This window comes from Alligator sinensis, unplaced genomic scaffold (assembly GCF_000455745.1).
Source record: "Alligator sinensis unplaced genomic scaffold, ASM45574v1 scaffold93_1, whole genome shotgun sequence".
In the NCBI taxonomy this organism is placed as follows: domain Eukaryota; kingdom Metazoa; phylum Chordata; order Crocodylia; family Alligatoridae; genus Alligator; species Alligator sinensis.
Window position 1 is genome coordinate 1,259,560 of NW_005842243.1, and position 9,944 is coordinate 1,269,503.

Sequence of the window (9,944 nt, forward strand, 5' to 3'; positions counted from 1 at the left end):
GTCCCATGGGCCAGATGGCACAGTCCTACAGGCTGCATTCAGCCTGTAGGCTAGAGGTTGAGTACACTGTTCTCAAGAGTACCACTGATCTCTGTCATGAAAACGTTTAAGAGCAGGCTAGACAAACTTTTCTGAGATGGTTTAGACAAGGATGATCATTCCCTGAGCTGAGGGAAGGACAAAATGTCTCAAGTCATTTATTAACCTTATGATCCTATATTCATTTAGCTTCTTAACGGTGCTAGGATTCATTAATTTTGTAATGCCCTATATTTATTAACAGATTATTTTCCTATTATTTTCCAATTTCCAACATATGCTTCCTTGTTCCTGCCCACGTGACCTGTTAAATTTCATGCTCACTCTTCTCCCTTCCCCCTTATTGCTGTTTTTTTGCAGGCAGGGGAGGTTCACAGTATGGAAAAATTGTACAGGGCAGTTTTCCTGTGCCTCATGTATTTCTGGCTCTACTGAGAAGAGATTAAATGCAATGTATCATGTTGCTCTTCATTGTGCACATGGCACAACAGATTACATTGAGCAAGGGAAGAAGAGCCAGAGAAGCTGTGCGAGGGACAGGCATCAGGACAAGCAGGAAAGGGAAGAGAAAAAGAAAAAGAGGCCTGTTCAGCTCAGATTGACCAACTGTATGCTAGTTTCCATGGATCATGCTTCCATATTAAAAATGAATACAGTTCCTTTACACATGCAGTAAGTATTTGGGTTTCAGCAGCATGACAATGCAGCCCTTTATTGGGTACTATTTAGATAGCCTTTTCCTTAGTGACATCTGCTAGGAATATTCATTCTATATCCCTGGTGGCAATTCCCGTGAATTCCATCAGTCTTTCAACTTGCCTCTACTGACAAGTTCAGCTGAGGGACCATAAAGTTCAAGGAGCAAGGCAGACCAAAAGTGCCATTGTTTAACTCCCAGTGGTGTGAGTCAATCTGAGTAGGCTTAATAAAATAGAATTTCCTTTAGGAATATCATATGAGCTGCCAGAGTCTTTGGTCTCTCAATCCAGCCAACCAAATTTAATGGGACTGAGAAAAAAATGCAGTTTCAAATGCAAATCAGCACCCATCAAATGTGTCAGCTACAAAGACTGAAAAGATTTTCATATCAAGTTTGGGAGTTTCATGCTTTGTTTATTTTTTTGCAATGTAGCCATGGCCTGGGGAAAATTCTACAACAAAAAGACTTCCAACAGCTAGCTGTAATCCTGGACATTTCACCTGGGTGCTTATATGGGAGCCAAGCTTTTAAAGAAATCCAGGAGATATTTTTTTTAACTATAATTTAGTTAAATCTGAAACCAAATCATGCCAATGAATCTTAAGTGGGCAATTAAAAACATGAATGAACTTTTATTAGTGCAGAAATAGAATAGCATGAGAAATATGCTAAGTTCTGCAAGTACTAGGGACATTTTGGCCTTTGCGTTGTGGAGGAGTTGAATTTTTTTTGTGACGGTGGCACCTTTAAAAGGTACAAATGAAGAAATTCAGGGATACAATATGAGAGTAACTCGTTGCCTCTAGAGCTGGTTCTGCATTGCAGGGGGGAGGTAGGATTTCATCTGAGATAAATCTAAACTAAGCAGCTGCTTTTGCATTTGAATATATATTAGAACAAATTTCCATTCAAAGCTTTCTCTTCCCCAATGTCTTCCCAAAGTGGAAATGGCCAATACATTACCTTCCAAGGAGATTAGGTTTCAGTTAGGCTTTTCTTATTGCCAAGTATCTAATTCTGGGCTTATTTGAATTTATCTTTTTTCATTCTGGTTTGAATATTGCATAGCATAATTGCATAGATAAAGACAAATTGGCCAAAGTATTAAGTTCAGATTAAAAAAACAGATTTGCATAAAGGTGAAAGTCCATATTGTGCTTAGTTGGCATGTTCATTTATGGGATTTTCTCTGGCTTTGGTCATATCTGAGTATCTCACAGGCCTTAATGAATTCAGCTTCACAACATCCATGGTGAGGTAAGGAAATGTGAGGAGCCAAAATGCAGAGAAAGTAAATGATTTGTCTAGGTGGGGCAGGAAGGCAATGGCAGAGCCAAGGATTAATTCATGTCTCCTGAATCCCAGTCCAATGCCTTCAACACAACAGAAAACAAACAATAGGGCAACACACTAAATAGGTGTCTCATCACACTTCAGTCTGTCAGGTATCTGGCAGACAAAGTACAGAAGAGTAAGCCTTACTACCTGGTCAGTGGTGCATCTATCTTTGCAGAACCCTGCCTGTTTTGGTGGTAACTGTGGATCAACACTGATCCACAGTCACCACCAGAACAGGCAGGATTCCAAAAAAATAGATGCACCAATGACCAAGTAGTAAGGCTTACCCAAGACATTGAAGATGCTTTTCAAAGAAGGGAAAAAGCAAGCACTGTGCTGGTAGAGGTAACAGCTGCATATGATACCATCTGGCTGAAACGACTAGAGTACAAGCTACTCAAGATGGTTCCAGATAGGAGAATTGTGGCCTTTATTACTAATATAATATCAAACAGATCCTTTATCCTCTCCACCAGTGGAGGCAAGAGAAGCAGTTACAAGCATCTGCCTAATGGGGTACCACAAGGTGCTAGCACCCACCCTTTTTACCATCTATATATCTGGCATTCCACCCACCACAGCTAAAAGTACACCTGTGCAGATGACTTGGCCCTGTCCACCTTTGACTTGTCTCAGGATGTGAATGCAGTAGTGTCTTACCTGCATCCATAGGCACTCAAGCTTAGTCAAACAAAAACAATTGCATCACAGTTCCACCTCTGTAATCCTATGGCACATAAGAAGATCAAGACTGACCTGAATGGTAATGAACTTCCTTTCTCAGATAACCCAGTGTGCCTGGGAGTAACTCTGGATAGGAGCCTTACTTACAGAGAACCTACTGAAAACACCTAAGGTCAACTCTCACATCGGTGCTATAGGACATCTGGCAGGAACGACTTGGGGAGCCAATTTCACCACTCTAAGGACATCAACACTTGCACTAGTATACACGCCTGCTGAATACTCCTGTCAAGCATGGAAGCGCAGTAGCATATCAGCAAAGTTGATGTTGCCCTGAACTCAGCAATGAGTATAGTAATGGGGTGTGTAACATACTCCTGTCAACGTGCTGTCAGTACTACCAGAGACACTACCTCCCCAGCTAAGAAAAGAGAAGGCAACTCTTGGCCTTGCTCAGTGCACCCAACAAAACCAGGAGCACCTGCTTCGTGAAGTTTTAGAGCAACCAGTTCATAAGCAACTAAAGTCGAGAAACTAATTTAGACAGGAGGCATGGGTATATTTGCAACAGTGTGGAGGCAAGAGCAGCACTCTATGGACACTTGAGCAACACCACAAAAAATGGAATGAGACTGATTCTTGTCTCAAGTGCTTCATAAGCAACCTAACACCCTATCCACCTGGGTATAAGCTCCCCTGCAATTTATAGATTAAAGTAAACAGGATTCGCTCTGGAGCTGAGTGCTTGAAAGCCACACTGATAAGATTGACTTAAAGGACAGTCCAATACGTGAGTGTGGTGATTCACCACAGACTACTGACTCATGCGTGCAGCACACCCGTGCACCCAGGATGAGGACCTGGCAAGCATTACTGATAAAGCACTTGTGTAGCTCCATCACATTAGTGATGTTTAGAGGGGGAAATGAAGTATATGAGAGAAGAAGAAATATAGAGGAGTGGGTGGCTTAGTGACTTGTTTACAGGCTAATGAACTTTTCACCTCAGTGTCACCCATGCTTAGCAGTAATGATAATGACTGATCCAATGGCCATTTAAGAGCTGTATGGAATGAATCAGTAGGTCTAGTGAAACACCAGGGAAATAAGAGTCCACAGTGGAAAAGCTACCATCCACAGATGGCAGGCTGACAAAGCAGGCTGTAGACTGAGCAGACAAGGAGAATGAATTTTCTGCACACACGTAAAGCAGTTACCTCAAGGTTTGAGGAATACTGGTCAGGGTAGGGTGTGAATGTTAGTCCTGCTGTTCACTGTGCCAAGCCTATTCTGTGAATAAGGAATTTCAGTATTAGAGACAAAGAAGTGCACAATCTACATTCAGAACTGACTGGAAGAGCTTTTTAAAAATAAAGATTGCAGAACTGATCAATGCCATCTGTTGTAAAATTTACAATGCCGGTATGTTTTCCAAGGAGATTGCAAGCAATGGCAGTTTGGCATAACAATCCAAAATAGCATAATTTTCTTGAAAATCATTTGAACACAATTATATGCTCCATAACACTTTGAATACCCTATCAAGATTTCTACTCATAAAATATGCAAGTAAATTGCACGAAGGTGAACAGTTATGTGTTGCTTTCCTCATATGAAAGACTGGGAAAAGATGCACTCACAGTCCCCAGTAGATTAGATTGTCCCAAACCTGAACCCAAATCTGGGCTTTATAGTTGCTCCCAGCATCCACATCTTTCCCCTCCCAAATTAGGATTTTGGCTTTCCATGACCTTGCATGTTTACAACCCATCTTTCCTTCTGAAAGGAATCTTTGGTTTCCTTAAAGATTTTTAGAACAGATAATGGACAAAAAAATCTTTGGCCAATTATCCATTCCAAATGGACATTCATTAGAGAGACATTAATGGTTGACAATATGGCCTTACTCTACTGGGTAACCAAGTGAAACATTTTTCTTTAAACCAGTCTATCTCCATTGGCCCCGGTGGAGCTACACCATTTGAAATATGGTTCTATCTTTTGACACACTACTATGCCGGGCCAGTCAGCATAGTAAATGCCATTCCTACCTGGCATTTGGACTGATTGCAGACGTTAAAAAAATACATAAAAATGGCACTTTACTTTAAACTCAGTGCGTTCCCACGCCAAGCCCAGCACATGCCCAGAAGAGGCTTCTTGTTAGTTGGACCTCACTCATGCAACATCTGTATAGCTCAGGCACTGTAGAGGGGCTTTTTTGGTGCTTTTATCTAATAGTGGAATGAATCTTTTGTGTGTTTGGTGCCATCATCGATGCAAGGAGTGGGGATGTGTTATGAAAAGCTCATGATCTAATTTGATTATGAGAAGTCATCAGACTCACCCTAACGAGGAAACTGGGAAGTAATCCAGATGTTTATCTGAAGTTCAAAACATTATTCTACTTGATGAAGTGGAGAGCAGACAAGGAACTTTTGTCTTTTAGACAATCACTTGCATTCTTCTAGCAAAACAACTCTTACTTCCCACTCAGTGGATTGAGTAAAACACTTTAGGAAAATAACTTCTCTTCTCTCCAGAATTGTCCCTTCAGCTTCTTTTAAATAATAAAATAATGATAATGTAATTTCAGGAAATATACCTTCATTATTGATGTAGCTGTAAATAAGAATCATTATTTTTAAAGGCAAGGAGAGGTAGTTAGCCATGTTGCTCTGAAGTCAGTCAGAAGGCAAGGTAGATATGCACCTTTAGGCTGCGTACAGACATTCAAAAGGACCAAGATGGAATCAATTCAAGTTATTCAGTTTTATGTAAGTGGAATAGTTTAGATCGGTAGCAAACAAAACACACGTTTGCCCTTTGGTGGTGGGGGCAAACATTAGACTGAGTTCTGCCATTTTTGTACCAGTCTTTGTGTGCTGAACTGCTGTTCTGTTATGGGTATAGACTGGTTTTGTATCACTTATACTGGTAAAAGTATAGTGTCTATACTTGGCCTAACGGCCTAACTAAATAACACACACACACACACACACACACACACGTATATATATATGTATACATACACAGAGAAAGAGAGAGAGAGTGCCTTCACACTTACAAGTGACATAAATTTTGCTCTGAACACTTTGAGGTGCAGTTTCCCAGAAACCCCTGCACCTATCTCTTTGAAATTTGGCAGACTTCATGGCCTCAGCAGGGATTACCATGCCAGCAGTTTTCACCCTGCTATGCCTTAACACACACGACATGAGTTTTGCTTGTCAGCAGCTTGAGGTGCAGTTTCCCAGAACCCCTTGCACCTATCTCCTTGAAACCTGACAGGCTTTGTGGCCACATCAGGAGTTACCCTCCCTGCTGTTTTCATTTGAATCAAGCAAGGAATGACAAAGTTATATGCATTTTCATGATTCCCCATTATAGCCTATGGGTGAAACATTGAAATGTGTTGAAACAGCGAAACAGTTTAGACTAAACGAAATGGAACTCGAAATGAAACTCTGTCCCATCAAAACGGCAAAATGGAAGTCAAAACAAAATGGTGCTGTTTCACACAACCCTAATAGATATATATTCATGTTCAGGAAAGCTTGTGCTCTCTCTCTCTCTCTCATTTAGTTAGTCTATAAGAGTGCGTATCTACCCTACCTTCTGACTTAAAAGCAAGGACATCAGCTCACATGAGGACATTTGGCAATCATTTTTTGATTCATTGTGTGATTTCTACTTAGTTTCTAAAAATTCATATTCAGCAACATGACATATTGCTTACTATGGTGAAAGGCCTAGCTTTCTCTTTGTAGTCATCACACAGGCCATGTGTTCACACAAGGGAAAAGGTGAATGGATGACATCCTGGTGCTGCAAGCAGACGTTGCCATTATCCTGCCATAAAAATTTTTGTGGAGGGAAAAAGCACGAGTGGCTCTCTAGATGTGGGGAGAGCAGCGAACATGATATACTTTGACTTTAGCAAGGCTTTTGATACAGTCTCCAACAACAGTCTCACAAGCAAGCTAAGGAAGTATAGGTTGGATGAATTATTGTAAGGTGGATAGAAAACTGGCTGGATTGTCAGGCTCAAAGGGTGCTAATCAAGGCTCAGTGTCTAGTTGGCAGTCAGTATCAAGTGAAGTACCCCAGGATTTTTGTACAATATCTTCATCAACAACCTGGAAGATGGGATGGAGTGCACACTCAGCAAGTTTGTTGATGACATCAAGGTGGTGGTGGAGAATAGTAAATACACTGGAGGGTAGGGCTATGACTCAGAGAGACCTAGACAAATTGGAGGACTGGACCAAAAGAAATCTCATGATTTGAATAAAAACAAGTACAAACTCCTGCACTTAGGGCAGAACAATCTCATGTACGTGTACAGGCTGGAGACCAACTGGCTAAGCAGCAGCTCCGTAAAAAGGACCTAGGGATTACGGTGGACAATAAGCTGAATACAAGCCAACAGTATGCCACTGTTGTGAAGAAGGTCAATGACATACTGAGCTGCACTAGTAGGAGTGCTGCCAGCAGATCAAGGGAAGTGATTTTTCCCCTCTATTCAGCACTGGTGAGGCCACATCTGGAGTACTGTCTCTAGTTTTCAGTACTCCACTACAGAAAGGATGCAGAAAAATTGGAGAGAGTCCAGCAGAGGTCAACAAAAATAGTTATGGGGCTGCGGCACATAACTTCTGAGAAGAGGCTAAGAGAACTGGGCTTATTTAGTTTGGAGAAGAGAAGACTGGGGGAATTAATAGCAGCCTTCAACCATTAAAGAGGATGAAGCTAAACTGTTCTCAGTGGTAGCAGAAGACAGAACAAGGAGCAATGGTTATAAGTTGCAGCAAGGGAAGTTTAGGTTACCTATTAGGAAGAACTTTCTTATCAGGAAGGTAGTAAATCACTGGAACAGGTTACCCAGAGAGGTTGTGGAATTTCCATCCTTGGAAGTTTTTAAGATCTGACTAGTCAAAGCCTTGGCTGGGATGATATAGCTGGGGGCTGGTCCTGCTTTGAGCAGGGGGTTAGACTAGATGATCTTTTGAGGTCCCTTCCAACCCTCATTTTCTATGACTATATTATAGCACTTCCTTCCTTTCAGACAGACCAGGCTGTAGGGACAGAGAGGTGATCAAGTAGGGAGATTCTGAGCCTGTCCTCATCTACTTATGTCCTCAAACTTTGCTTATCTTCTATCACCTCCTGTGGTACCCTTCAAAGCTTCTTGTAGCACCCCAGGGTATCATGGCACCTTGGTTGAGAATCACTGATCTGTGGGGGTGCTATTTCCCCTCCTACCTATTGATTATGCAAAAAAGGAGGGTAGACAGAATGTTGGATCCATTTCCTCTCTTCCTTGTCCCCCTAAGCCAACTAACAGAGCTGGGTCAGGGCAAAGGGGAAAGCACAGTGAAACTGGAACAAATGAATGGATATGATCTCAGGCTCTTGACAATGCCATGACAGTCATTTATTTATACAATATGTTTCTTTGTATTATAGTTTTTTCTGGCTACTTTATCATTTTTATTGTTTATATTGTGGTAGCACCCAGAGACCCCAAACAAAATCAACGCACAGTTATGCTAGGCCCTCCATAAGCAGAACACCATTCCATAAGATCTCAGAATCCAAAATAGACAAGGAGTAGGAGAGGAAACAGTCACAGAGATGAAGTGACTTTGCTTAGGGTGTTACAGCTAGGCAGTGTCAGAGCTAGGTCTCATAATTCAGAGTCCCATATCACAGCCACTAAATCACACAGGGCACATCTACATGTGTGCTTTAAAGTACTGTAGACTATTTGACTGTGCATTAAAGTGTCACATGAAAAACCATGACATTATGCTAATGCACAGTCAAATAGTTTACTGTGCACTAAGCATCACTAAAAAGGCATGCAAATGTACTACTGTACATTAGCACAGCCTAATGTGCATTAATTTAGTACCTCACATTGGAGGGCACTTTTACATGTGCTCTGGGCATGGGTGCTTTAATTAGAACGGCTCTCAGAGCTACTTGAATTAAAGTGCCGCAGCGTCTCTTGTATTAGCATCCCCACACTTCAAAATGGCAGTGGGGGCACTTAAACTAAAGTTCATTCAATGAGCTTTAGTTCAAGCACCCTCTCCACCATTTTGAAGTGCAGGGACACTAATACATGAGATGCAGAGGCTGGCTGGAGTGTGGTAATTACCATACTCCAGCAGACTCAATTGAGTCTGCTCTGATGCACTGTAATTACAATGTGTCAGAGCAGCCCTGTAGCATGTCTATAGGCACCCAGAAGGATTAAATTTTGTGTGCATTAATGCACATGTAGATACACCCACAGTTTCCCATGGTAATATAGAGCCCTAAGATGCTCTAGGATGTAGATGGCACATAATATTTTTGGCACAGAAAAGCAAATTGTTCTTTAATGCACTTTTCAGGAATACTAGTTACCAACAATTTCTGCAGCTCAGGCTCATCAAGCCATTGAATGAGCAGTTGACTTTCCTGTATTTGATATTATATGCCCATGTAGTATGTATAACACTGTGGGAGAACAACAAGGCCATTAAGAACAGGAAAGATTGAACACAAAAAGCAGTAAGGAGGAAAAATGTTAACTTTCTTACTCCTACCGTGATTTTTCTCCCCTTATGATACACTCATATGGAATTTGTGGGCTTAGGCAAAAACATAAAACTAAGGGGGAAAGAAAGAAACAAATCAAGGCTATTAAAATAGGAGGATGATCTTCTGGATCTTTGTTTTAGCCTTAATTCCTGAAGTGGCTGAATAATTCCCAAAGTGGTTGACAAAACAATAATAATGTCCACTTTTCATTTTCAGTGAAAATAAGAATGTCACAACAGAACAACCAGGAAGGCTTTGGATGTCTGGAAATCTCCCAATATCAGCTGCAACACTACAAAACAGTTTTATCCCTTAACATTTTAAGGTTATTCTGTCCAGATAGAATACTTTTCTGTGTTTGGTAACTAGAATGTCTCTGGGTTTGAGTGCTTTATACATCTGTACATTTGTACAATTTGTCAGTGGATTAGATTCTGATTCAGCAATGTATTCAAGCACATGCCTAATTTCCAGGTTGTGAATAATCTCATTAGTTTTAAATTATATACCTGATTTGGTATCTTGCTTAACTAGGGCCTCTTGGGAACATCTTTGCAATTTGACAGTAGAGGAAACCTTGTAGAAATTCA